Source organism: Muntiacus reevesi, chromosome 3 (genome assembly GCF_963930625.1).
Source record: "Muntiacus reevesi chromosome 3, mMunRee1.1, whole genome shotgun sequence".
Lineage (NCBI taxonomy): Eukaryota > Metazoa > Chordata > Mammalia > Artiodactyla > Cervidae > Muntiacus > Muntiacus reevesi.
Window position 1 is genome coordinate 18,830,390 of NC_089251.1, and position 26,365 is coordinate 18,856,754.

At 51.1% G+C, this 26,365-nt stretch overlaps 1 protein-coding gene across 1 annotated transcript in view; it reads left to right on the top strand.

Moving 5' to 3' along the window:
- Positions 1–445: 445 nt before the first annotated feature.
- Positions 446–26,365, top strand: part of HPCAL1 (hippocalcin like 1) — a 117,003-nt gene continuing 91,083 nt past the window's right edge. The window contains exon 1 of the mRNA XM_065928585.1: positions 446–753. The gene's annotated coding sequence lies outside the window, so the exon portion shown is untranslated. The remainder of the gene's footprint in view (positions 754–26,365) is intronic.

The following is a 26,365-nucleotide window of genomic DNA, read 5'->3' on the forward strand; positions in this document are numbered from 1 at the left end:
TACAGGACGGGCAGGGGGGTGGTACCAGAAGGGGCCTGGCCGGCGGCCTGGGGCGACTTGAGAGGCTTCTTCCCCGTCCTGGGCCACCGGGGCCGCACTTCCTGGCAGAGAACCCGGGAGGACGCGGGGCGGGCCTCTCCCGGGCACCGCCCCACAGGCCTCTCCCATACTCTCAGGCCAGGGGCCAAAGGTTAGGAAGGCGGAGCTGGCGCTTGGTTCCGCCCCCTACCTCGAGATCCACGCGGGGCAGCAAGGGGCCGGCGTGGAGAGGGCGGGGGCGGGGCGCGGCAGGGCCAGAAGAGGGCAGGGTTAGAGCCGGGGGAGGGACCAAAGTGGGTTGGTGGGCGGGGTTAAACGGAGGGGCGTGGCCGAGCGGGGGCGGGTCTGCAGGAAACTTGAGCTCGCGCCCCGCCTCCGGCCCCCGCCTCCGGGCCCCGCCTTCGCGTCCCCTTCCTTCCCGGGGCTGGCGGGCGGGCCGCGGCGACTGCAGGCGGCGGACTGGCGGCTCTGCGGACGCACGGGCGCCTCCACCTCGCTCCCTCCCTCTCTGCCGGCTTCCTTTTGTCTTTCTGCGAGGCGATGAGAGGAGGGCCAGCGCGGCGGCTGCGGGCGCACGGAGGCCCGCGCTCCTAGGCACCCCTTCCCTGGCCTCGGCGCGCCAGTCCCTCGTAGCTGCCAGTGCCCGCCCCCAGTGCCGGCGGCGCGGAACTTGGGCTCGGGGAGCTCGACAGATCGCGTCCTGCGACGGAGCAGGTAGGAAAGGGGTTGGGCTGCGGGTAGTGCGGAGCGTGTGCTGCGGTCGGGCTCTCTGCGTGTATGTGTGTGCGTGTGTGTGCTTGTGTGCGCGTGTGCCGGCGGCGATTGTGTTTCTCTGCGCTGTGGAGTTGTGGTTGACTGAGTACGGCGGTGTGTCCCTGGAATGGCGTGTCCTCGTGGGGCATCCGTGTGTGCAGCTGGAATCGGCACATTTGGGGGCTGCGTTTGTGGAATCGTGTCGGGGCGCAGTTGCTGGTGGGGACCGGTGCGCGGAGTGTGTATCGTGTGTGAGCGGCTGTGCGTGTCGGGGTGCGGATGGGCAAGGTGGGCGTGGGCGGACCAGACCCGAGCGCAGAGCCGCGCGGGTCCCGGCCGGCCAGCGCAGTGCGGAGCTACAGACAGAGCAGGGATCCGAGGCCCGGGGTGGGGGGTGGCTAGCCCGAGCTTCGGGGACAGCCGGCGACCCCCACCCGGGGACAGGTCCGCGCGGTCCACGTGAGTCGCCTGTGCGCTCTGGCCAGGGGAGGGGGCCGGCTCGGCGGCCGTCTGCTCGCCCCTTCCCAGGCGGAGGGGCGGCGGGCAGAGCCCTGCGGCGGAGTTAGAAGCCGGGGCATCGCGGGGACTCGCGCCCGCGCCACCTGTGCCAGATACGCCACCATCCCGGATCGCGGTTTTCTTATCAAATGGGGACAGTTCCCCCCTCCCTCGGGGTCTGTCGTGACGGTTAAAATGAGAAACACTGTAGCTCTCTCTCGTTGGGCCGAGTGCCGGGCACACAGTAGGTGTTATGTTAACTGGATTAGCGTCTCACTTTAAAAAAATCCTTTCTTTCCCCCTTTATGGTGGGAGAGGCTCCTGTTCCACACCCCCCCACCCCCGCCCCGTGTGTCGTGTGCTTCTCCCGCCACCCTAACTTAACCATGAAGCTCGGAGACCCGAGAAAGTTTAGGCGGCCGGCGGTGCCGTCTCCCCGCCTCTGCTCCGGGCCGGCGCCGCCTGGAAGGTGTAGGAGCGCGCAGCGCCGGGCGCCCGCCCTTCTCCAGCCGCTAAGCCTGGCGCGTCCGAGCGGGGGTCCCTCTCCTGGCCGAAAGCAGAGGCTGCGGGAGTCGGGAGCCCTTTTGTTCAACAAGTGCCTACTCCCCAGGGGCGTGCGGATCTGCCATCTGGGAGCCCAGCGGTGAGAAAGTGGCACTCGCCGCAGAGACGCATCTCGGGCTCCCGGGGCACCCCTGACCAGGCCTGGTCACGCGGAAGGCTGCCCCCTTTTCCTCCCCGCCAACATTCACTCCCCCCTAGAGGAGCATGATTGTCAGGATGGCGAGTCCTGCCTTGGGCGCTGGCATCGAACGCCCTACGTTCTCCACCCCCCCAACCCCCCCCAATCCCTTCTCCCTTTGATCAGCCTTGTGCAGGAAGCTGAGGGTCTGCGTGGGACTCTTTTCTCCTAGTCCCACGCCTTAATTTTTAATGTTTAGTGTCAAACCTGGTGCTCACTGAACTGCAGTGACTGTGCACGCAGCTCTAACCAGCATTCGCTCTCAGGCGGAGTCCGGCCAGCCACACCAGAGCGCTTGCTCAGACCCAGCACGGCCAGCTGGCCAGGGCTGCTCTGCTGCCTGCCTTCTGCCATAGCCCGGGATTCCTCCCTTTCATTTCTAGTTTCTTCCTCTCAGGACCCTTCTCAGACGGGAAAAAAAAACAGAACCAAAATACAACTTTCACCAAGGGAGCAGCAGACCTCATGGTACATGTGGTTCTCAAAATGAAACGCTGGCATGGAGTGGGCAGGGGCTGCGCTTGGGTCCGGGTGCCTTTCCAACTGTCCAGTGCTCTTGGCTGGTGTTCTCAAGGAAGCTTCCGCAGGCTTCTATGACACAGGAGCAGAAACCTCTGGCTCGGTTCCTTTGGTCTGCCTTCTGCTGGGACCCAAGCCCTGAGATCTCCACAGTGATTGCAGGCCAGGGGAACCGAATAATAAGCTAATTTGTCATCCTCAGTTGGTGTCAGGAGCACACTTAGAATGCAACCTGCTTTTCGTGTTTCCATAAAAAGATTTTATATCCTAGAGGAGAAGAAGACTCTTCATCTGTATCCTATTCTCATCCCCATAATCAGATTTCAACAATAATATTAAAAAAAAATCAGCCTCACTTTGTCTGCTTAGAAGACAGAGCAAAAGCTGGGATTTCCCCCTCCCCCCTAGTTAAAACCAGCCCTTTGTCTTAAGGAAAACAGTGTTATGGACTTAGATCTATTTCTGTTTCACTTTTGAAAGCGCCTGTAATTACTGAGCTCTTGAGGTTTTATTGGATAATGTGTTGGAAGGAAGGGCTAGGGATTCTGCCTCTCGCTTGCCATGGGATGTGGTGCCATGTTCTCGCCTTGCCTACTTCATTTGTGTTCCGATTTTTGTAAGATGGGAAACATACGTCAATGTGTGATAATAATTTGGGAGACCTGGCTTTGGGAGTCAGATGCCCAGAAGAACAGAGATTTGCCCCAACACTAGCCAATGACCCACTCATTTTCAACAAGCCCTTCTCGAGAGATACTCCAAGACAAATAAAAAGCTTGAACAAATTCCTTCAGGATTTCTCCTAAAGTCCCTTTCTGGCTGCAGGGCTGTGCAGAATTAGAAAAACAGAAGGTCAACGAGTGGGGTCTCATTGGCCCACACTCCCTAGCCCGGGCCTTGCACTCACCAAGCCCCCTTTCTACCTGGAGCTCCTGTGGCATTTCCTCTGGTGCAGAGGTAGGGCTGTCATCCAGGGCTTGCAACTCTTGCCCGCAGAGCTCCGCACACATAATTTCAACATTCGCATGAAATAGATGGTGTTTGTGCAGCGGAGTAGTCTGTCTTCCCCTTCCTCCAACAGGCCTTCCCCCAAACTTACTTACGGTAAGACCTTGCCTTGCCCCTTTGGAAGTGGTGAAGTGCCATGGTCTGATAATCCAGGATGCTAAATTAATAAGGAGCCCCAGAGTTTATTTGGCACTAGAGAGTAAGCCTCTCGGCAGCTGACATTTTATCTAGGTTGAGGATTGGATTTGTATGAGAATTTAGCGTTCCAGGAAGACCTAAACTGTGCTTGTTTGTTGCAGGTTGATGCTTCCAGTTTATGAGTTGCCAGCCCAGACTTGATGGGGGATTATGTGTGTTTTGCTAGTTTGTCAGCCCCTGATGTCATTGTGCTGGGGAAAGAGAGCCCTTGAAGGCTTAATCATACTCTACCTTGGGACTCACCATCCTCCTGTAGTCTCGTTGGATTCCTTGTATGTTTTCATGCCCACCTGCAAGGCTGCACATCTGTGCATCTCGTGTGGGTCTTATCCTCTTCCCTTTAGGCTCAGTTTCCAATCAGGATGATGGAGGGTAATCATGTATGAAGACAGCAGAGCGGACTTAGGGTCTTTCGGTGCCACTTGCCCCATGGAAAAAATCTCTTTCAAATCACTTTTCACCAAAAAGAAGAAAAAAAAAATGCATTGAAATCTACTCGTGTGGATTTCATGTAACTTCAGGTAATCCATACGGTTTGACAGGTGGAACATGTTTTAGGCACTGAGCAAGGTGCAAGTCTAAAGAATTTTTTAAAAAATTATCTGAAAAGCACAGTGAATCCTTTCAGAAAACCTTGCTTTGGCCGTGCTGTTTCAAGTCAAATTGACTTTCCGAGGCAGAGCTTCATATCTTGGTGTTCGTGACACGTGACTAAGTAAAGACGCTGTCTGAAAGGCCTCAGGCTCCCTCACCTGCTGCATTGGGATGGCCAAGATGCTTTCTTTTTACTTTTTCATTTGCCTTCAGAGGGGCTTCCCTGGTAGCTCAGCTGGTAAAGAATCTGCCTGCAATGCAGGAGACCCTGGTTCAATCCCTGGGTCGGGAAGATCCCTGGGAGAAGGATTAGGCTACTCCCTCCAGTATTCTCTTTTTTCCCCACTCTAGTATTCTTGCCTGGAGAAGCTCATGGACAGAGGAGCCTGGCAGGCTACAATCCATAGGGTCGCAAAGAGTCGGACACAACTGAGCGACTTCCACTTGCTGTACTTACAGTCCTTCATAAGCTCAGTCACCCCTCTCCCCCACCCCCACTTGCTAATCCAGCTACTGTGTTTTCTGGGTATTTGTTTCTTTTTAGAGTTTCAGGTACAACCCAGGTTGGCAGGAAGCCAGGAGACTGGGGTGGGCCTGCCTCATTAGATGAGGAGCTAGTGATGGGTTTCTGACCCTTGGCTAAGAAACACTCAGGATTGTTCAACTCTTACTCCTTGGATAAAGCTGCCATGATCCTGGACACAGGAAGAAAGTTTTGGGGTGTGTGTTGTTCCTCTTAGGGAAGTCTTCCCCGATTGCCTGAATACCCTGTTGTCCTAGCTAGTCTTCCCTTGCCAGGTGTCCCCTTCAGCAAGGGAGGTGTCCCCTTGGTGGGGCACCTGCTGTCGCCTCGGTGAGCTCTCCACCGCTCTGACCGAATGCTGTTGTGTGTGCTGCACACTTCATTGTTGTTCAGTTGCCAAGTCATGTCTGACTCTTTGCAACCCCATGGGCTGCAGCACACCAAGCCTCCCTGTCCCTCACCATCTCCAGGTGTTTGCCCAAGTTCATGAACTTGATGCCATCCAACCATCTTGTCCTCTGTCGTCCCCTTCTCCTCCTGCCTTCAATCTTTCCCAGCATCAGAGTCTTAACCAATGAGTCAGCTCTTCACATCAGGTGGCCAAAGTATTGGAGCTTCAGCATCAGTCCTTCCAGTGAGTATTCAATGGGTTGGTTTCCTTTAGGATAGACTGGTTTGAAGTGCTCCATGCTACCCCATATCACAGCAGAGCCTAGAGTCCCTCCACACCTCCCACCCCACCCTGTGTTTCTGGGCCCTTCTTCCTTCTTTCTCCACCCATCTAATGGCTCAGGCCCCTGTTGCCCCACCCCTCTCCCCACCCCCATGCCTCTTCTTCCCAAGACCCAGCCAAGCCACATCCCTCAGGCTGGAGCTTGGCTTGCATTCCTTTGCTGCAGGCACGCTGTCCTCAGGTCAGTTTTTCGATTTCTTCATCTCCTTTTCCACCCCCACGACCCCCCAGGTTTTTTCTCTTCTTCAGTGAAAGTGAAAGTGAAGTCACTCAGCCGTGTCCGACTCTTTGCAATCCCGTGGACTGTAGCCCACCAGGCTGCTCCAATCCATGGAATTTTTCAGGCAAGAGTACTGGAGTGGGTTGCCATTTCCTTCTCCAGGGGTTCTTCCTGACCCAGGGATTGAACCCGGGTCTCCCGCATTGCGGGCAGATGCTTTACCGTCTGATCCACCGGGGAAGCCCACTGCTAAACCCCTCCTGTAGCCTTGCTCCAAACCTGGCTCTGAAAGCTGGGCCTGTGCCGCATCCCTGTTCAGAGAGCTTGGTTGCGGTTGTAGGTGGGGAGACCATCCAGTGAGCGGGTGGGGTTGACGGGTGCCTGGAGGGCGGCTCCTGCCCTGGCCCCAGGCCTGGGGAGAAGCACTGTTTAAGTTGCGGGTTGAGGCAGCTTTCTGGAGGCAGGTGGGGGCCCAGGGAGGCTGGAAGTGGGACTCCGAGGGTGAGTCAGGCCAGTGGACATGGTGTCTTCCTTCTCCTGCCACCCAGACTTGATCCATTAAATTCCTACTTCAGTCTTTAAAGATTTTTTAGATTAAATAACAGCTTTATTGAGGTATAATTTACATGCCGTAAAGTGTACCCATTTAAAGTGTATTGTTCGATGGGACTTCCCTGGTGGTTCAGTGGTTAGGACTCCATGCTTTCACTGCCAAGGGCAAGGGTTTGCTCCCTGGTTGGGGAACTAAAGAACCCACAAGACTCACTGTGCAGCCAAAAATCGTGTATTATTTTATACTTTTAAGTAAACTTACAGAGCTCTGCAACCGCCACCACAACCCAGTTTTAGAATGTTTCCCTTGCCCGGAAGGCTCCCTCATGCCCGTAAGCTGTCATTCCCTGTTCCCGCCCCTGGCCCCAGGCAATCACCCTCTGGCTTTCGGTCTCGATTTGTTTTTTCTTCCGGTCTCTGTAGATTCTGGCTTGAGGGCCTCCTCCGGGAAGCCTTCTTGGAGTCTTCCAATTAGAATTGGCTCCTGAAGGAGCCAGTGCTCTCTCCCTGGGGGTTGGCGAGCTCTTGGAAGGAGCCTCAGGTCTCACTGGCCCCTTGTCTGTCACCTAGCACAACGCGGGCACCTGGAGGCCCAGAGCATGTTGGCTGGCCTAAATGAAGTTGCCTGCCTTAAGTTTCTTGTGTGAACGCCTGAGTATCCAGCAAGGTATTGGAGTTTAAAGTACAGGGTGGTCTTCCCTGGTGGTCCAGTGGTTACAAATTTGCCCTCCAATGCAGAGGACACTGGTTTGATCCCTGGTCTGGGAAGATCGCCCCTGCGCTGGGTCACTAAGGCCACGAGCCACAAATACCGAGCCAGCGTGCTGCAACTGCTGAAGCCCGTGTGCCCTAGAGCCTGCGCTGTGCTGTCAGAGAAGCCATTGCAATGAGAAGCCTACGCACCGAAACTGGAGGGTAGCCTCCACTCTCCGCAACTGCAGAAGCGCCACCCTCCCACGCTGTGCATAGCAATGAAGACCCAGTGCAGCCAATAATAAATAATATAAATATTTTTTAAAAATTACAGTGTGTGTCATTTGTGCTGTGAGGCCCTGCTGAACACTGGATTGCTTCAGCAGGTACGTGTGAGGCAAGTGGGATCAAACCCAATTTTTGAAATGAAAACGTGGAGGGAGAATGCCCAAAGCAGAAAATAGAGGAACCAAGAAAATTACTTTCTTTTCCACGCCTATTTGCTAAAACTGCCATCGCCTCTCAAGCAATGTAAACTCCTTCATACCTGGTTCACATCTGACCAGGTAGTAGTGACCCAGTGTGAGTGTGAGATGTGCAGAGAGGTCTCTTGGTCTGTAGATGGAGGGAGGCCCTGGGGGAGGGAGGGAATACTTGCATTTTCACACCTTGTGCGTTTCAGAAGTTTCTTCTTGGGTAATTTTTTTCTTTGAGGAAAGGAGCAGAAGAAGGAAACTTCATTTTACAAGTGTGCAGCCCAAGACACGGAAATTGTGTACCCAGTGTGTATGGGTCCACGTGGGTCTGGTGTGTAAACCCCCAGGTCACAAGTGTTCTCACTCCCCCACTGATGCAGAGAACTTTCACAGTGGACGGTAGCGTTGTCTTGTTTCTTCTTGAGAGATTGGAGTTGTTGCAGGAATATCCCAGGGGAAAGGCCAGGGGTGGGGTCAGGTGGTGGGGTCAGAGTGGGGTCAGGTGGAAAGACCAGCGATGGGGTCAGGCGGATGGGGGTTCTGGTCTGTCTTTGCTCTGTGGTTTATTGGCCAAGTGAGGCTTTCTGAGCCTGAATGTACTCAGGAACAAGAAGGGGTTCTGGGCCCCCTGTCAGACAATCCATGAAGCCTGGATGTAGAAGACCTGTTGCCTCGGGCTGGTCACCTGTCTGCAGAAATGGAGGAGGCTGCAGCTCTTTCTTGGCACTGAAGATTTCTTTCCAAATTTGGTTTCATTAGGCACATTTTGACCCAGACTGAGGTCACCAGGCACGTGACGTGAGAGCCTGTGAATGTGTGTGGAAGGGAGCCAGGCGCATGGTGCGGGGGTGGGGGTTGTGTGTGTGTGATGATTTGGCATTTGGGGAGCTGCCACGTTGGATTGTCCCAGCTTGCATCTTCTGTAGGGTCTTTCAGGGTCCCTGATGCAGCCATGGTGACCCTGAACTTGGAGGGCTGAGACACACCCGCCCTCCCAATTCTCTTCCCCCTGGGGTGCTTGGAAAGCATTTGTTTAGTTTGGACACGTGGGTGCCAATGGGCTGAAGGGGACCCCCAGCAACGTGGACAGGACTGTGGTTCCAGCAGCCATGGGTATGGGTCACAGCGCTGTTTTCCCTCCATCAGCAAAACGCTCAGGTCTCTGCTTCCTTCCTGTGCTTTAAGAGGACTTTTCCAGAAAATAGAATTGACGGCAGCTCCCCACCCTTCCCTGTCGCTCCCATCCTCTCTCTCCTCTCTGCTCTGTAATCTACTTTTGGAGGGAAGTGAGAACCTCTCCGAATCAATTGCTGGGTTTCTAGAGAACTGAGAACCTCTCCGAATCAATTACCTGGGTTTCAAGACAATCGTGACAACATCGCGCAATTTTCTATATTTACGGGTGTGGCTGAGTCGTTGGGGGGCGGGGGGCGGTGTCCCCGAGGGGAAGGGGGACAGGACTGGTGTAGGCTTGCGCTCTCTGTTCCTCCCAGCCCTCCCCAGAGCATGGGGTGGCGGCAGAAGCCAGGCTTTATTAAAGATCCTTCAGTCACCGGTGCTGGTGCCACCACTGGTGACGCAGCCTGGGCAGCCTGGCACAGCGTCCAGGGGTGAGAGGCAGGACGTAGTGGCTGCTCCGGCTCATTTTGGGGTCTTTCTTCCTCCCGGTAAGTAAAGGCACAGGCAGGCCTGGGACAGATGCTGAGGCCGCCCCCCCCACCCCTCCTTGCTGGCCAGAACTTAGGCTTTCTTATTCTCTGGGGATTACGTTTTCCTCTTCTTTCTCTCTAAAGACAGGATAAAGGATTGCGGCTTTTTATTAGCATATGTTCTAGGCGATTCGCTATTATCTGACCTGAAAACAATATGGCCTTGGCTGATGGTTCTCAGAGCTAGCTGTAAAGTGAAAACTTAGGCATTTGGGAATTATTTTCAGCGTTGTTGGTGGGAGTAGGGGAGGGGAAGGTGTAGCACATGTAAGGGATTCCAGGTTCTCTGGACCGGGGACACTCAAGCAGGGTCAAGGTCTCACTGTGCTCCCCCCACTCATAGCTCCTTCCCCCGTTTCTCACTGTGTTCCCCCCACTCATAGCTCCTTCCCCCGTGTGTTGTCCTGGGCCAGTTGCCGGCTCTCTAGCTCAACCACATCATCCTTATCCTCACCATCACCATTTCTGTCACCATCACCATCCTGATCACTAGCATCACTATAACCATCATCATTACTCAGTCTCAGCATTGCTTACCAGCCTTTGGCTGCTGCAGATCCTAGACTGTTTCTGCTATACTAGCTGTTCTTTGGGGGATGCCCCCTCCTATTAGAGGGTTAATGAAGAGAGTTACAACAGGATGGTAGGCACAGAGCCCCCGAGTGGGTGGATGATGGAATGTTACTATGAAAGTGGCCTCGGAGAATAACTAATCGGGAAGATGCTTAGAAAGATCTCATCTGTGATGATTAATTTTATGTGTCAGATTAAATTTTATTTTTTAATTTTATGTGACAAGGCTAAGAGATGCCCAGGTAGCTGGTAAAACATTATGTATGGGTATGTCTGTGAGGGTGTCTCTGAAAGAAATTAGTGTTTGATTCAGTAGATGTAGTAAAGAAGATGGTCCTCAGCAATGTGGGGAGGCATCAGCTAATTCACTGAGGGCTTGAGTAGAACAGAAAGACAGAGGAAGGGAGAATTGGCTCTTTCTCTTGATCTAGCATGTCTTGGAGAAGGCAATGGCAACCCACTCCAGTACTCTTGCCTGGAAAATCCCATGGACGGAGGAGCCTGGTAGGCTGCAGTCCATGGGGTCTCGAAGGGTTGGACACGATTGAGCGACTTCACTTTCACTTTTCACTTTCATGCACTGGAGAAGGAAATGGCAACCCACTCCAGTGTTCTTGCCTGGAGAATCCCAGGGACGGAGGAGCCTGGTAGGCTGCCGTCTATGGGGTCACACAGAGTTGGACACAACTGAAGCGACTTAGCAGCAGTATGTCTATCTTCTCCTGTCCTTGGACTTCAGTGTTCCTGGTTCTCGGGCCTTTGAACTTAAACTGCTGACTTCCTTGATTCTCCGACTTGTACATGGCAGACTCTAGGACTTCTTGGCCTCAAATTGTGTGAGCCAGTTCAATCTACATGTATAGAGAGTAGTCTCCCCTCATTTGTGGTTTCACTTTCCACAGTTTCAACTACCCATGCTCAACCATGGCCGAAAAATGTTAAATGGAAAATTCTAGAAAGGCACAATTCCCCAGTTTTGCATTTCGTGGTATTCTAAGTGGCATAATGAAATCTCACACTGTCCCACTCTGTCCCCCTGGGATTCCCTGGCTCAGTGATCCAGGACCACCCAAAGCAGATGACCCTCCTCCTGACACATCATCAGGTCAATAGAAGCCTAATGTAACATCTCAATGCATATGTCATTCACTGACTTTATCTTGTGTAGGCATTTTATCATTGCATGTCATCGCAAGAAGGATGAGTACAGTATAAGACGATATTTTGACAGAGAAAGAGAGATCCTATTCACATAACTTTTATTCCAGTGAATTGTTATAATTGTTCTATTTTATTATTAGTTATTGTTGTTTATCTCTTACTGTGCCTAATTTATAAACTTCATCATAGGGGTATTTGTATAGGAAAAAAAATATAGCATATATAAGGTTCAGTATTGACTGCAGTTTTAGGCATCCACTGGGGGTCTTGGAATGTATCCCTCTCTGATAAGGGGGAATAGTGTGTGTGTACACACACACACGTATGTGTGTGCATGCACAAGATACAAGATGTATGCTTATGTGTCTAACTGGAGGGCCCTGGCTGATTCACCGCTCATTCTTTCAGGCCCAGTGGGGAGCCAGTGTCACCCTTGCCCCTCCTGGGAGGATAGCTCAGGCTCCCAGGTGTGCTCTCCAGGTCCTTTGCTGATGAGCGTCTCCAGGGCCTGAGCTCACAGATCGAGTACTGAGCTGTCTGCCTCTCCCCGGGCAGTGGGCCTCTTTGCAGGCCAGACCTGTGGATTTCTTCTCCGTGGTGCCCCCGTTCCTGGCACTGAGCCTGGGATACAGTGGATGTCCAGATGTGTGGCTGAACCATCATCCTCTTCTCTCAGCTGTAGGGTGGTGGGTGAATTGAATTATTTAAAACGTGGCACCTTGGCTACAGGGCCTCCTTGGCAGGCCTGAATGTATGATTGGGTGGTTCAGTGCACCGATGCTGCTTTCTGTGCGGTCTCTCGTGGCAAGTGTTTTATACTTTCATGAAAACTGCAGGACAGTGCTCTGAAAGGCACTGTGGCTTTTTGGGCTGGTGGAGAGAAACCACCCCACCCTTCCATCCTGTTATTGTCTGGTTTTCACTTGGTGTGAGTGGTTTTTCCTCTCCAGATCTCAGTTTCCTCATTTGTCAAAGCAGCTCGGGGCTAGATAGCCTTTAAATTCTCTGCCAACTCTACAAACCAGGAAAAAATGCTTAAAAATGTAAATATGAAGAACTTCCCTGGCAATCAAGTAGTTAAAACTCTGCACTTCCACCGCAAGTGATATTGTTCGATCTCTGGTCGGGGAACTAAGATCCCACATGTCTCAGGACATACGCCGGACCAGAGAGGCCCACACACTGCAAGGAAGAGTTAGCCCCCTCCAAACAAACAAACAAACAAAAACCTCTTAGGAAACAGATGCAACTGCTATGTGAGGAGCTGGCATTACCATTCAGAGAGACTGAGAATACTGAAGAACACATCTGTGGAGCATAAACTAGAAGAAAGGGGCCGGGCAGAAGGTACTGGGATTAGGGAGAGGACTTCTGTGTATTTCATCCATCCACCCATCCATCTGTCCATCCATCCAAGGTGTTTTTATAACTTCCTGTGCCCGGGATGGTGCCATGTCTTAAGGAAACTGAAACGATTAAGAGGACAAGGGCTCCTGGTACCGAGGAGGAGCCTGATTTCAGCGGGGTGTTTGCTGTGGGATCGCGGAAGAAGGCTGGTAATTGAGCTGAGATCTTAGGCTCTAGATTTGGGGCTTTCTTGGAAACTGTTTACAATTCCTTTAAGAGGACACGCTGGCAAGAAAAGCCAGTTAGAGGATGTAGATGTTGCCCTCCTGGGTGTAATGGGGCACTTCTATTTTTTTCTGGGAGGTCATGCCACTCACGGTCTAAGAAGCTGGTGAACTGAGCTTCTTGTTTTGACTAACTGTGAACCAGAGAGAAGTCAGAAGTAGGGAGCACGGTAGAAGACAAGTGGCTGTATTATTTTCAGATGAGAATGTATGTACTGATGTAAATTCCTGACTGGCTTTCACCTCAAATTGGTCTTTTTAATGAGTTACAGAGAATTCTTTGAAATGAACACATTTCTGATAGTGAGCTAGTAGGTGTTTGCTAAAGGGGTTGAAAACAAGCAATTTAAATGTATCTCTTAAATAGGGGACTGGAAAGCAAGATGTAGAATTGTGCAGACAGCTTCATTCCCATTATGTTTAGGAGGGAAAAAAAGATCAGAGAAAATAGAAGGGAAGGAAATGTGCTGAACTGTTAACAGCAGTCGAGTCTGGCAGGATTGTGTATGCGTGTGTGCTCAGTCGCTCAGTCATGTCCAGCTCTTTGTGACCCTATGGACTGTAGCCTGCCAGGTTCTTCTGTCCACGGGACTTCCCAGGCAAGAATACTTGAGGCCATTTCCTCCTCCAGGGCTCTTCCCGACCCAGGGATCGAACCCGTGTCCCCTGCATTGGCAGGCAGGTTCTTTACCACTGAGCCACCTGGGAAGCTCCGTGGGATCATGAGTTTCTCTTTTCTTTTTTTTTGTGTTGCTCTACATTCTAAATTTTCCCCCAAGGGCCTATATTTGTTTTGCAATTGGGAAAAAAAAGGTTTTAAAAAGGAGACTCAAGAACACATTCCTCTGATAACCTTGTTTATCCTCTTAATTTACTTAGCAAATTTTCTTTTTATAGTCAGACTGGCTGGAACCCATAAATTCCATACTTGTGATGATTTGAATTAATGGAAATTTATCATACTACATTATTAGAATTTGTTAATCTCATCTAAATTCAATACTGAGTAACTCTATTAACTTGGATATGAAAAAATCGTTCCAAGTCTCCCAAGGAATTCACCGTTTCAACATGGCAGGGGTAGAGTTTGTATATGATCTAGCAGGTGCTGCTTGTATCTGGGCATTCACTTTGTGTCTTGACCTGGACGGAGGCTTTGAGCGTCCTGCTGTGTTGACGCTGGGTGTTTTAATGAGGTGGTTTGATGTCCTCGAACCTACCTGTCCCTGCTTTTCCTTCTCTGTTCTCATCACCGAGTGTTCATGCAGTGGCCTTCTTCCAGGAATAATCATCTTTACTGTTTGTCTCTCAGGCTGATGTTTTTCAGCTCCTGTTTTTGAAAATAATTCTTTTGGTACCCCATCCCAGCTCTTCCTTCCTGACTCCCCCAGAGTGGAACTGCTGGTCTTCAACTGTGAATTGAAGGACTCCGAGGGATGGTCCTTCCCCCTGTCTCCTGCCTTTGCTGCTCCAGCCTTAGACTTGGGTTGATGTTGGATTGACTTGACTTGACCTTGGACTCACATTGGATTGACTGTCCTTATTTATGGGCTGGTGAGCAGGGCCATCTCGGTACTTCCTAGGGCCATGCCTGACTTTCAGTGGCATCTCTCCAAAAGGCTTCTTAGGCTGTTATTTCCATCATTTTTCAGGGGTTTAATCTGTCTGAGTCCAGGATATTGAGTCAGCAGTGGAAAGTTATGAAGGCGAAGCCAGCCATCAGAGAAATTGCTAATATGAAAGATTAATTTCAGAGTGAATGAAGGGGAGGGATGCTTGGGGGCTGGGCTGTCTCTCTAGGCAAATAATATTGCTATAAAATGTGAGAAATCAGAGGCTGCCTCTGCTACTCGCGTAGTGCCGGCTTATAGTTTCTTGGATAATCTAGTGTCCATATTTATGATCTTGAGAAAAAATATAATTGTCAGCAAAATTACATGCACATCTGGTTAATTATTTCAGGATGCTCACCATGAGGAAATCATATTTTTAAAAAATTAGTCTGGCTCCTGTGTTCAGAAATTGTTATTTTTGAAAGCCAGTTGTTAGGTTATTGTGTCATTCCACAGGGCAGCAGGAAGGAAGCTCTCCTGTCACTGGAAACAGGTATGTTACCATGGAGACCGGGTGTGTCCCACTGGTTTCCTGGGTATCTCATTTGTTCTGGAGAAGGAATAAACCTCACTTTCTGTGATATTCCTGAAATTGTGTTTGTGAATTAAATTTTTCTAAACAAAGGCCCGATGTTTTATTGACTTACAAGGGGATTTCTGACATAATTTTGCCCTTCGTTCTGTTTGCTTAATTTATAATGCTGTGTAACCCTATTTTTCCTATCAAAATGCTTAAAATGCACTGAAGGAACACCCATCCCGAAACAGCAACTGGAAAAAAAATCTTTTAATAAAGCTAGGAATGCTCTCTTCTGTGTGAATGTGATTGCCCCAGACAGTTGAACAAATTAGTTTGATAATTCTATGTCAGAAGCCAAGCTGGGGATACACTGATGAGCAAGATGTTGGTGGGCCTGCCCTTGTGCAGTTTATATTAAGGTTGTGACCCAAGGCAACCGGAAGCCAAGGGGGGCCCTGGTCTGAGCCTCCCTGGTTTATATTGTCAGTCACTGCCAAACCAGAGGCCTTAAACCCCGCTCACTGTCCCGCAGGACGAGGGGGCTGGGCCTTGCTGGAGGGATGACATAGCTGCTGACTTGTTTGAGCTGTTTTTATTCATGACCATTTTCCAGAATGTGGAACAGTGCTTTATCAGTCTGCTTATAATAATTTTATACATGAAAAAATTCTGTTCATGCCTATTCTTGGGTCTCTCTTCATCTAATAGTTTCTAAAGGCCATCGCTTGATGGTTAACTGTGTAGAGAGCGCCTTACACTCCCTGGGTCTTGTCACATACCTGGCAGTTTCCTTCCTTGCTTCATCCCATTCAGCATCCTCTGATCTCACAGAAGCAGAGCACCCCGCCCCCGGTCCCTGCAGCAGCAGCTGGAGGCCCGTGATGGGCATCCCAGACTCTCTCTCCCACCCTGTGCTTCTTTGCAGTCACTTCCTCAGCAGAAGGTGTGTCCTCTCTTATCCTTCCCTTCTGCGGGTTGGTAATGAGCACAGGCCTCCTGCAGCCGCACTGCTGGACAGCCCGTTTTGTACAAGCTCCTTAACTGGTTGGAACCTTGAGTGGGATTGTCACAGCCTGAAGAGGCTGTACCTGGTCTTGGAACAGAGTTGGTGACTGTGTTGGGTGTTGGTGAGGTTGAGAAAGTGGCAGACTTCACCCTCTGTGTGTGCTGTAATTTGAACAGAGATCTCGGTCTCATAGCCTCAGAGGATGCTGTGATCTGAACAGGGAAACAGGCCCCACATGCCCTGGGCTTAGGGACATCCTGCCTAGTTGAGCTCCAATTGGAAAGGAACTGGAGATGTCTCTTCCTGATCCTGCCTTGATTTCCTTCCCATCTAATGGATAGGGAACAGAGTCATTCTTTTCAAAGGAAAAAAGCCACGTCTATCACTCTATCTCAATCCTGTTCTCCTCCCCGAGGCTCAAACACCATCTACCTTCACCTTCTTCATGCAGGTCCCTCTTGGGTCTGCCAGGCACTGCCCTGGAACCTCTGTTGCCTCATCTGTGAAATAGGAAGTTTTCAAATCCTAAGAACCTCCCTCTTAGGATTGTTGTAAAAATAGCCATTACACTTCTTGTAAACTCCAAATTGCTGTATAAGTGTAAGGACTGTCACCATCATCATCACCATCACCACCATCATCATCACCATCACCACCATCATCACCACCATCACCATCACTATTATTATCACCACCATCATCACCACCATCACCATCACTATTACCATCATCATCACCACCACATCACAATCATCATCACCACCATCATCACCACCATCACCATCACTATTACCATCATCATCACCACCACATCACAATCATCATCACCACCATCATCATCACTATCATCACCATCATCATCATTACCAACCTTTTTATTCACATTCTGCTGCCCCTGATACATGATTGCCTAAAAGAGCAGGGTCTTTCTGTCTCCCTCTGTAGAATTTGAATTCCCAGTCTTCTGTCCTTTTCCTTTTTCTCATCTGGGATTAACCTGTGGTTTTCATTTCCCACCTGCAAGATGTTAGTTCATAGAAGAGAGCTGGGGAATGTACTGTCCAAGCCTCGCAAAGGACGTGGAAATCTGTATCTACTCCTCTGTCCTGAAACATTGGATCTGCTCTGTCTTTGCTCCTGTCCCCTGCTGGGCAGGGGAGTGACTGGCTGTTTGTGTGCGGCAGCCTGGGAACTTACTGCTGAGATTAAAGATATTTATTGAAATATGGGCAGTCAGCTTGGCTCATGTCAGACCATATATTGAGCAAGCAGCTTCCCTTAAATCTGCTCCTGGATTACAGCCAGCTCTGTGGTCCAACTTTGTCAGTGACAGAGGGGTAGGATGGGGACTTGGTAGAAAACTCTCAGGGACATTTGTCTTTATTCTTCTTTTTGAAAGGGACTTTCTTCATATCTGGCCTCCTTGCTAAGGGAGCTGGTGCTGGGGTTTGGGGTTATGATGCTCAATACTACCATTTGGGGAGAGGAACATTTGCTACACCCTTCTGCTTGCCCCTTGTACCCTCCCAGATTGCCTTCACCACTCCCAGCCTTGCTCAGGGGTCGCCTCCTCCAAGAAGTCCCCTGGGCCTGCTCAGGCGTCTGCTCTTCCTGGGGCACTGCTGCTCTGATTCACATAGCCATGCCGTATACCAAGCTCTGGTCCTGGCCAGTCACCTCCCGGCCCGGGGCTCCTAAGGGCAGGAACCATGTACCAAGCAGTCTCCCTTTAAGGAGAAACTGGGCTTGGGGAGAATCCCTAGGTGGGGAAAGGTGCTCCCTCACGAACCTCATTCATTCATTCACATAGCTCACACTGTGTGCCAGACTCTGCACTAGAGAATATCCAGAGGAAATCCTGCACTCTCAGGGCTTATGTTTCTAGCTGGACCCAAGAAGCAGTAAACTAAAGTTTACTTTATATGTAAACTATATGTAAACTTTATATGTAAACTTTCAATATGTAGCATGATCCCCTAATACTGTAGTGTATGGTATAATGTGCATGCTAGGTCGCTTCAGTCATGTCCAACTCTCTGCAACCCCATGGACTGTAGCCCACCAGGCTCCTCTGTCCACGGGATTCTCCAGGCAAGAATACTGGAGCGGGTTGACATTTCCTCCTCCAGGGGATCTTCCCAGGGATTGAACCCGTGTCTCTTAATGTCTTTTGCATTGGCAGGTGGGTTCTTTACCACTAGCGCCACCTAGTAAGCCCAGAGTATAGTATAGTATATACATAATAAAGTATGGTAATTTAGTATAATATAGTGATAATAGAAGATGTGGGGGGAACATAAGGGGAATTCCTTGGAGGTCCAGTGGTTAAGACTCTGGACTTTTACTGCTGAGGACCCAGGTTCAATCTCAAGGGGAACTAACATCCCAAGCCATATGGTACAGCCAAAAAGAAGAAAAAGAAGGAGGTATGGAACGAATATGTTTAGTGAAGGGCCAGAGGTATTGGATGAGGGATAGTGAGAAATGAAATTTTAAGTAGAGTGATCAGAGAAAGCCTAATGAGAAGGTGACATTTGAGCAAAGACTGGAAAAAATGAGGGAGCTGGTCACGTGGAAGCTGAGCAGGGTGGCAGGCACAGCAAATAGCAAATATGAGGGCCCCTGTGCTCAGAGGCTGGACAATGAAAGGCACCACCTCCCAGCCAGGAGAAACCAGGGAGTTTTGGCCAGTGAGATGAGTTCAAGGCCATTGGCTTGTGCTCCTATCCCCGCTCCCTTCCTGAATAAACAGCCAGAGTCCCAAGACAGGAAGCTTTTGGCCCATTCATCTTCCTGCCTGGAAAGCAGATGTAATTTGTGGAAATAGGGCAGCCATCCTGTGATCACGAGGCTGAAATCCATGTGCTAAGGATGGTGGAGCAGAAAAAGACTCTCGGTCCTTGATGGCATTCTTGAACTGCTGCCCACACTCTGGACACAAAGAAAAGCCTTTCTTATTTAAGCCACAGTTTGTTGGGTTTTAGGTTGTTTTGATGGGATGTCCAAAACAGAATCTGCTATTCCCAAGCCCCCAGATAGACCACTGCTGCTCAGATACGTCATGGGGGGGAGGGAGGAAGGGGTGTGCTGGGAGACGTTTTAGCCCCTTCTCAGCTTCCCTCTCCCTCCATCCTTTCAAACTGGTCCCTAAGTTAGTCATCAAGATGCCCCAGGTGCATCCCAGTCTCTCCAGCTTCACCATCTGTGCTGCACTCACCACCTGCATGCGTGATGGTCAGTTTCTGGCGGCTCTCCTGATCCAGCCTCTCCCCACACCCCACCAGACCCACGCACCCCCCAACTCCAGCCCAGCAGGAGCCTTCTCTGCACTGCTCCACACTTTCAAATCCTTGCTTGCAATGTCCAAATGCTAAGCATGGCCTGAGAAGCCCTCCTTGTGATCCTTGACCCTGTCTGGCCTCTTGACCAACGCTTCATCCACCACATGAGGTCTTGAACTCCATTGACTGGCAGATCCTTGTCACCATTCACTCCTCTGGGCCTTTGCACCTGCCATTCCCTCTGCTGGAAATCCCTGACCGCCCCCTCCCCCAGGAGGCACCCACACATCCTTCAAGAATCGACAGGGCTTTTCATGGCAGTTGATCCCTTTCCCTATGCACCTGACTCTTTTGTCTGTGTCAGAGCATCTCTGGGGGAGGTGGGGGGACCGCAGTTTAAAAAAACCAACAAACACATCTTTCTTCCCAGTAGACAGAATTCCCTAGAGAGCAGAGATCAAACATGAGTGGTGTAGAGAGTCTGGGCTTTCTTGGTGGCTCAGATGGTAATGAGCCACCAGGAGATGTGGGAGACCTGGGTTCCATCCCTGGGTTGGGAAGATCCCCTGGAGGAGAGCATGGCAACCCACTCCAGTACTCTTGCCTGGAGAATCCCCATGGACCGAGGAGCCTGGTGGGCTAGAATCCATGGGGTTGATAAGAGTTATACACGACTAAGCACGCTAGAGAGTCTGGTCAATGTTGGGCTTTGCATCAGACCTGTAAGCAGCCCTTCTGCTAGATGGATCTGCAGCTGGACTTGTTGCAGGTGGTGGGTACCTGAGGCAGTTCCAGATGTTGGCCCCCAGGTGAGGTCCCTACTCTCCCACCTGCGCCTGTATCTTTAGGCCCAGCAGTGCCTGTGGGGCAACAGCCTCAGCTCACTTATAACAATAATGAAAATTGTATTACTAAAAGCTCAAATATCTGGCACCGAGCTGAGTGCTATACACACTTCTTCTCGGTAATGAGAGTTGGTCATCACTTCCCAGATAGCTCAAGCGGTAAAGATTCCACTTGCGATACAGAAGATTCGGGTTTGATCCCTGGATCAGGAAGATCCCCTGGAGGAGGAAATGGCAACCCACTCCAGTATTTTTGACTGGAAAATCCCATGGATAGAGGAGCCTGGTGGGCTATAGTCCATGGGGTCGCAAAGAGTCAGACACCACTGAGCGACTGAACACATACACACTCATTCAACAAATGGTTATCTCAGGCCTATTCTGTGCCAGGGACTCTTCTATGCATGAGGGATACATCAATGGGGAGAAAAAAAAGACTCTGTCCCATGGAACTCACATACACTTCTGTTGCTGCTTTCCATACCTTGCACTAATGCACCAAAAGCATTCTAATCATTAATTTTTAAATGTGATGCAGAAACAGTTTGAATTTCAGTTGATGAATTTCAACATGCAGAAGGTCCTGCTGTCCTCTCAGAAAAAAAGAGGAAAATTAAGCAAAAAGGTGCTTCTAGCAAATCAGTGCAATATTTTTCCAAACACAAAAATTTTAAATTATTTGCTTTCATCTTGCTGTTTAAACGGTCCCACTATTCAGAACTCACCCTGTTGTTATTAAGGGTGGAAACCAAGACGTTTAGTTATGTAAAAGCCAATTAAAATAAATTAAATGCAAATGTCATTTCATTGTAATGTTAATTTTGAGAGCTGGATCAATCACAGGTTGTGGAAATGCCAAAGTTGTTAAGACTTTGGTTGCCACGACAACAGCACTCCGGCTCCAGTGGTCTGTATTCAGGTCTGGGCTCCCAGAGAGGCAGGGGAGGGTGAAGAAACCTTTCCTGTTCCTTCCTCACCTGTCTAACTGACCTTTGGTGAAAATAGGATTCTTTATCATCATGGTGAATAACTGCCCGGGTGTTGTTTGTTCTGTGTGTGTGTGTGTATGTGGAGGATGGGGAGTTGTTGGGCTGAACTCAGTGCTTTTAAGCCGTTGGCTGCCATAATCACATTTCTCAGTGAGTTTTCTCTGAGGCCACCTTTGTTTTACAGATGAGGACATGGGGGTTCAGAGGGAGGCTTGTCTACGTTCTCTGGCTCCAGGAGGCCAGACGAGGATGGGTGTGAGCTCTGGGGTGCTGGGCCGGGATGGGCTGACTCTGTGGGGCCTCTGGGAGCCCAGGGTTCTTGACCTTCCCCTGCACCTGTTTCCGATCTGGACTGCTCAGGGTGGGTCCCAGTGGGCCTCTCTCGCCAGCATCAGGCTGACCAGGCCTCAGTCGCCAGCACCGAGCCCACAGCTGCCATGCTGTTTTTTTTTTGGTGTGTCCTGTAGAGATGCTTTGTGAAGTCAAGTGGGCCTTAAGAAGCACTGCTGCTAATAAAGCTAGTGGATGCGATGAAATTCCAGCAGAACTATTCAAATCCCTAAAGGAGGGTGCCATCAAGGTTTTGCATTCATTATGTCAGCAAATCTGGAAGACCTAGCAGTGGCCACAGGACTGGAAAAGGTCAATCTTCAACCCAATTCCCAAGAAGGGTAGTACCAAAGAATGTGCCAACCATCAGATAATTGCACTCATCTCCCATGCTACTAAGGTCATGCTGAAAATCTTGCATGGTAGGCTTCAGCATTATGCGAACTAAGAACTTCCAGATGGCCAAGCTGGGTTTAGAAAAGGAAGAGGAACTAGAGATCAAATTGCCAACATTCGCTGGAGAGAAGAGAAGCTTCCTCACCGTTCTTGGTTTTAGGAAGTCATGAGTAGGAACTGCAGGTGTGTGTTAAGCATCAGTTCTCCTGGTTGGAGGAGGCCCAGGATGGGCCGCTCAAGTGCCAGCTGCCTGACTCACTGTCCCTGTCCTGCCGTCCCCCTCTCCCAGCTAAATTGGGACTGCAATCCGGATCCTTGTTGAATGAGATCGCATTGGCCTTTTTTCCACTTTTTGGGGTGCAGTTCCTGGGAAATGAAGCAGTCGGGGATTTTTAAAACTCTGTGCAAGAGACAGGTTGTTGCACTAATATCTAACCTGCTATAGAGCCCCCTGAAAGTGAGGTGAGGCCCCGGAGAACACGAGGGGATGAAGTTGGATGTTTGCCGTGGGCCTGCAGTGGCAGGACTCCACCTCGGTGCCTGTACTTGCTGGGGGCTCCCCCAAATACATCCTGCACGGAACAAGCATAGAGGCAGCAGGGGCAACAGACAGCCTCCCTCCCTGGCCTGCTTGGGGGTGTACAGGTGAATTTCCTGAGCCATGGGCTCTTGAGGTTGCTTCTCACAGTGAGTACAGAGGGCGTCTCCCTGCCTCACGGGCTGCTGGCCACGGGGGCTGAGCAAATGCTGCCCGGTCACCCCAGCACATCATGGGGCAAGTAGGAGGTTGGTTTCAGCGTGTGTTGAAAGAGGCTGGCACGTGATCCCCATTCTCCTCGGGCTCTTAAAGCGGACGGTCGGAACCCTGTGGTGGGTACTGCTTTCAGAGCTCTGATGGCCACTCTTTGGGTATGGGGCTCAGATTGTAAAGAGTCTGCCTGCAACATAGGAGACCTGGGTTCGATCCCTGGGTCGGGAAGATCCCCTGGAGAAGGAAATGGCCACCCACTCCTGTATTCTTGCCTGGAGAATTCCATGGACAGAGGATCCTGGTGGACTACAGTCCATGGGGTCGCAAAGAATTGGACATGACTGAGTGACAAGCACACATTCTTCTTTGGGTATGGGGGTGAAGTCAGGTGGTGCTGGCAGGACTCGTGGGCCGGGAGTGAGTGGCCTGGTGGGTGCGGGCCTGCCTGCCTTCGGCCTCTGTGCCCTGAGCCACCCTGTCTCTACCAGCTGCTGTCAGGGTGCAAATCAGAGGGGAGAGGGTGAGAGAGGCAGGTTGCCGCCTTGGAGCCCTGCAGGAGGGCCTCACTTTCCTTCTCAGCAGCGCACTTATGACATTCGTGGTTCCTTTCTTTGGGGAGACTTGGGGCGGTCTCTCTTGACACCTCTGTCTTTCATAGAGCACTTCCTTCCCTTCCCCTCTCCCCATGCACTTTGAAGCTGGCCTGGCTTTCTGACAGATGTTCTGGGCTTCCAGCTGGGGCCACTGTCTACTGTGGTCTCTCGCCCCAGGTCCACCCTGGGCTCCAGCCGATTTGGACCATCACCATCCCCCAAATGTATCCCCTTCTCAGTTCAGTTCAATTTAGTTACTCAGTCGTGTCAGACTTTTTGCGACCCCATGAAGCGCAGCATGCCAGGGCTCCCTGTCCATCACCAACTCCCGGTGTTTACTCAAACTCGTGTCTTTTGAGTCGGTGATGCCATCCAACCACCTCATCCTCTGTCGTCCCCTTCTCCTCCTGCCTTCAATCTTTCCCAGCATCAGGGTCTTTTCAAATGAGTTAGCTCTTCACATCAGGTGGCCAAAATATTGGAGTTTCAGCTTCAGCTTCAGTCCTTCCAATGGATATTCAGCATTGATTTCCTTTAGGATAGACTGGTTGGATCTCCTTGCAGTTCAAGGGACTCTCAAGAATCTTCTCCAACACCACAGTTCAAAAGCATCAATTCTTCGCCGCTTAGCTTTCTTTATAGTCCAACTCTCATATCCATATATGACCACTGGAGAAACCATAGCTTTGACTAGACGGACCTTCTGGCCTCCAGCTATTTGTCTTTGCTGTTCCTTTGGCTCAGCGGCGGGCCTTGGCTCCCCTGGGACGCCCTCCTTCCCCAAGCTGGAGCCAGCTCTCTGTCTGGGTGTCTGGGGCACACGGGGCTGACCCTGGCTCTGACATGGAGCACACGAACCTGGTGGCTCAGATGCTAAAGAATCTGCCTGCAATGCGGGAGACCCAGGTTTGATCCCTGGGTCGGGAAGATTCCCTGGAGAAGGAAATGACAACCCACTCCAGTATTCTTGCCTGGAAAAGCCCATGGATGGAGGAGCCTGGCGGGCTACAGTCCAAAGGGTCGCAAAGAGTCAGACACAACTGAATGACTTCATTTTCACTTTCACTTTCCACGTCTTAGAGGGAGAGAGGGCAAGAGCTTCACCACGGCAGTGTCCTCCAAGGAGATGAGCCCATATGGGATGTGGGCCAGGGCCCTTCTTCCCTGTGGCCCAAGACCCTGTGCGGCTGTGACAGGGCTCCTGTCGTCCATGTCCACCTGCAGTCTGGCTTCACCTTCCTCCCGACTCCTGGCACTGGCAGTCACAACCAAGAGTTAGAGAAGTACTTTGTATTCTTCTATGTCACGTGAGATGCAATTTCCAAAAGGGTGCTTTGTGCACAGCAGTTGCTACCCCCAAATGTGTAAGGCAGCTCCCCAGGAGGCTTTTAGGGGAGAGCTGCAGGGTTGGGGGTGCTGGGTCAGTTGCTTCTCTCCACGTGACGGCTGGTGATGGGTGAGATGCTGGCTCTCTTGGTTTCTTGGCCCTGTGAGCCCCCGGGGCAGGTCCTTTCACTGCTCTGAGCCTCCGTAAATGATCCTGACCCCAGAGGGCTGTCAGGAGGATTATGCCAACGAGGGTACGTGAAAGTGCTATTATAGTCACGTGAGTTATCTTGGTAACGCTGGGGCTCAAGGTTTTTTTTTTTTTTCTGATTTATTTTTGTTTTAAGACTGGACAGGAACCAATTTACCAGAGTCATCTGTGGGTGTAAGTGCTCTCACCTTCAGCCAGGACTTAATTTTGGCCCAGAGCTCTGTCTTATTCCAAGAGAGAATGGTGCTATTCGGAGCCGAACCGTGCGGGACTTGGTTCTCTGGGTGGCGTTCTCTGCAGATGGCATTAGCACTAATGACTTACTATATATGTATTCACAAGTGGGTGATTTATGGTTATACACCAGACCCGTAACTTTTCATTTCCTGACTGATGTAGCAGAAGCTTCATCTGTAATGGGCCTGGTGGATTTCGTAAGTGTGAAAAGACTTCAGTTGAGGCCATTTCTGTCCTCTGCTCATGTGGTCTGAGGCTGCCTGGCCTGCGGGGATGGGTGGGACAGACAAGGGGCGCCCGTGCTTGGCTCCACGCTTGGTCTCCTTTGTCTCCTTGGGCACCCTCTGCAGTAGGTGGGTGCTGGGGAGGATCCCATTTCACAGAGGAGAGTCCTGAGAGGCCCAGAGAGGTTAACTGACTTCTCCGAGGCGTCACAGCTCTGCGTGGGAAGTCGGGTGTGTCTGACTGTAGCCTGGAACAGGGTCTGGCGTGGAGGAGGGGCTTGGTAACCCTCCTTCTCCACTGTCTGGGTGACTCCCGCACCTGGCTTCTCTCTGCCCAGACGTCCTAGTCTGTTGAGGAATTGCCAGGGAAGATTATTGTTTCAATTTTTGGCTGCACCCCATGCAGCATGTTCACCCAGCAGGGATCAAACCCGCTGCCCCTCACCCCACCCTGCATTGGAAGCACAGCGTCTTTAACCTTTATTGGACCCCAGGGAAGATTACTCTAGAGTTGGACCATAAAGAAAGCTGAGTGCTGAAGAATTGATGCTTTTGAACTGTGGTGTTGGAGAAGACTCTTGAGAGTCCCTTGGACTGCAAGAAGATCCAACCAGTCTATCCTAGAGGAGATCAGTCCTGAATATCCATTGGAAGGACTGATGCTGAAGCTGAAGCTCCAGTACTTTGGCCACGTGATGTGAAGAGCTGACTCATTTGAAAAGACCCTGATGCTGGGAAAGATTGAAGGCAGGAGAAGAGGATGACAGAGGATAAGATGGTTGGATGGTATCACTGACTCAATGGACATGAGTTTGAGTAAACTCTGGGAGTTGGTGATGGACAGGCAGGAGGCCTGGTGTGCTGCAGTCCATAGGGTCACAGAGTTGGACACGACTGAGTGACTGAATTGAACCGAACTGAGGCAGCTTCCTGGTCCCTCCCCGCCTCTCCTATGTCAGGGGCACTGGGGGTGAGCCTCAGAATGCCAGTGAGCTGCCCTGGTGGTGGGGGTGGGGGGGTGGGGTGAAAGTGGGAGTGAGTGGGCAGGTGGTGGGGAAGGGGTGGGGCTCGTGCTCTCATAACTTAGAAACGCTCGGCTCCAGCTTTGGGGAATCCAGCTCATCCTTGTGGCAGGCTGGATAGGGGCCCCTGGAAGGGGTGCGGGTTTTAGTCCCTGGACCCTATGGCTATGATACCTTACACAGTAAAGGGCTTTGCCATGGCATTAAGACTGCGGACCATGACGTGGGGAGAGTGGGAGGCCAGGGTGAACCAGGGGTGCCTTCTTAAAAGGCAGGAGGCTTTCCCAGTGGTTGGCAGTCCTGTGGCACTGTGACCTGAGAGACGCAGTGCAGTGCTGTGGCTGGCTTTGCAGATGGAGGAAGGGGCCACGAGCCAAGAGCTGTGGGTGGCTGATGGAA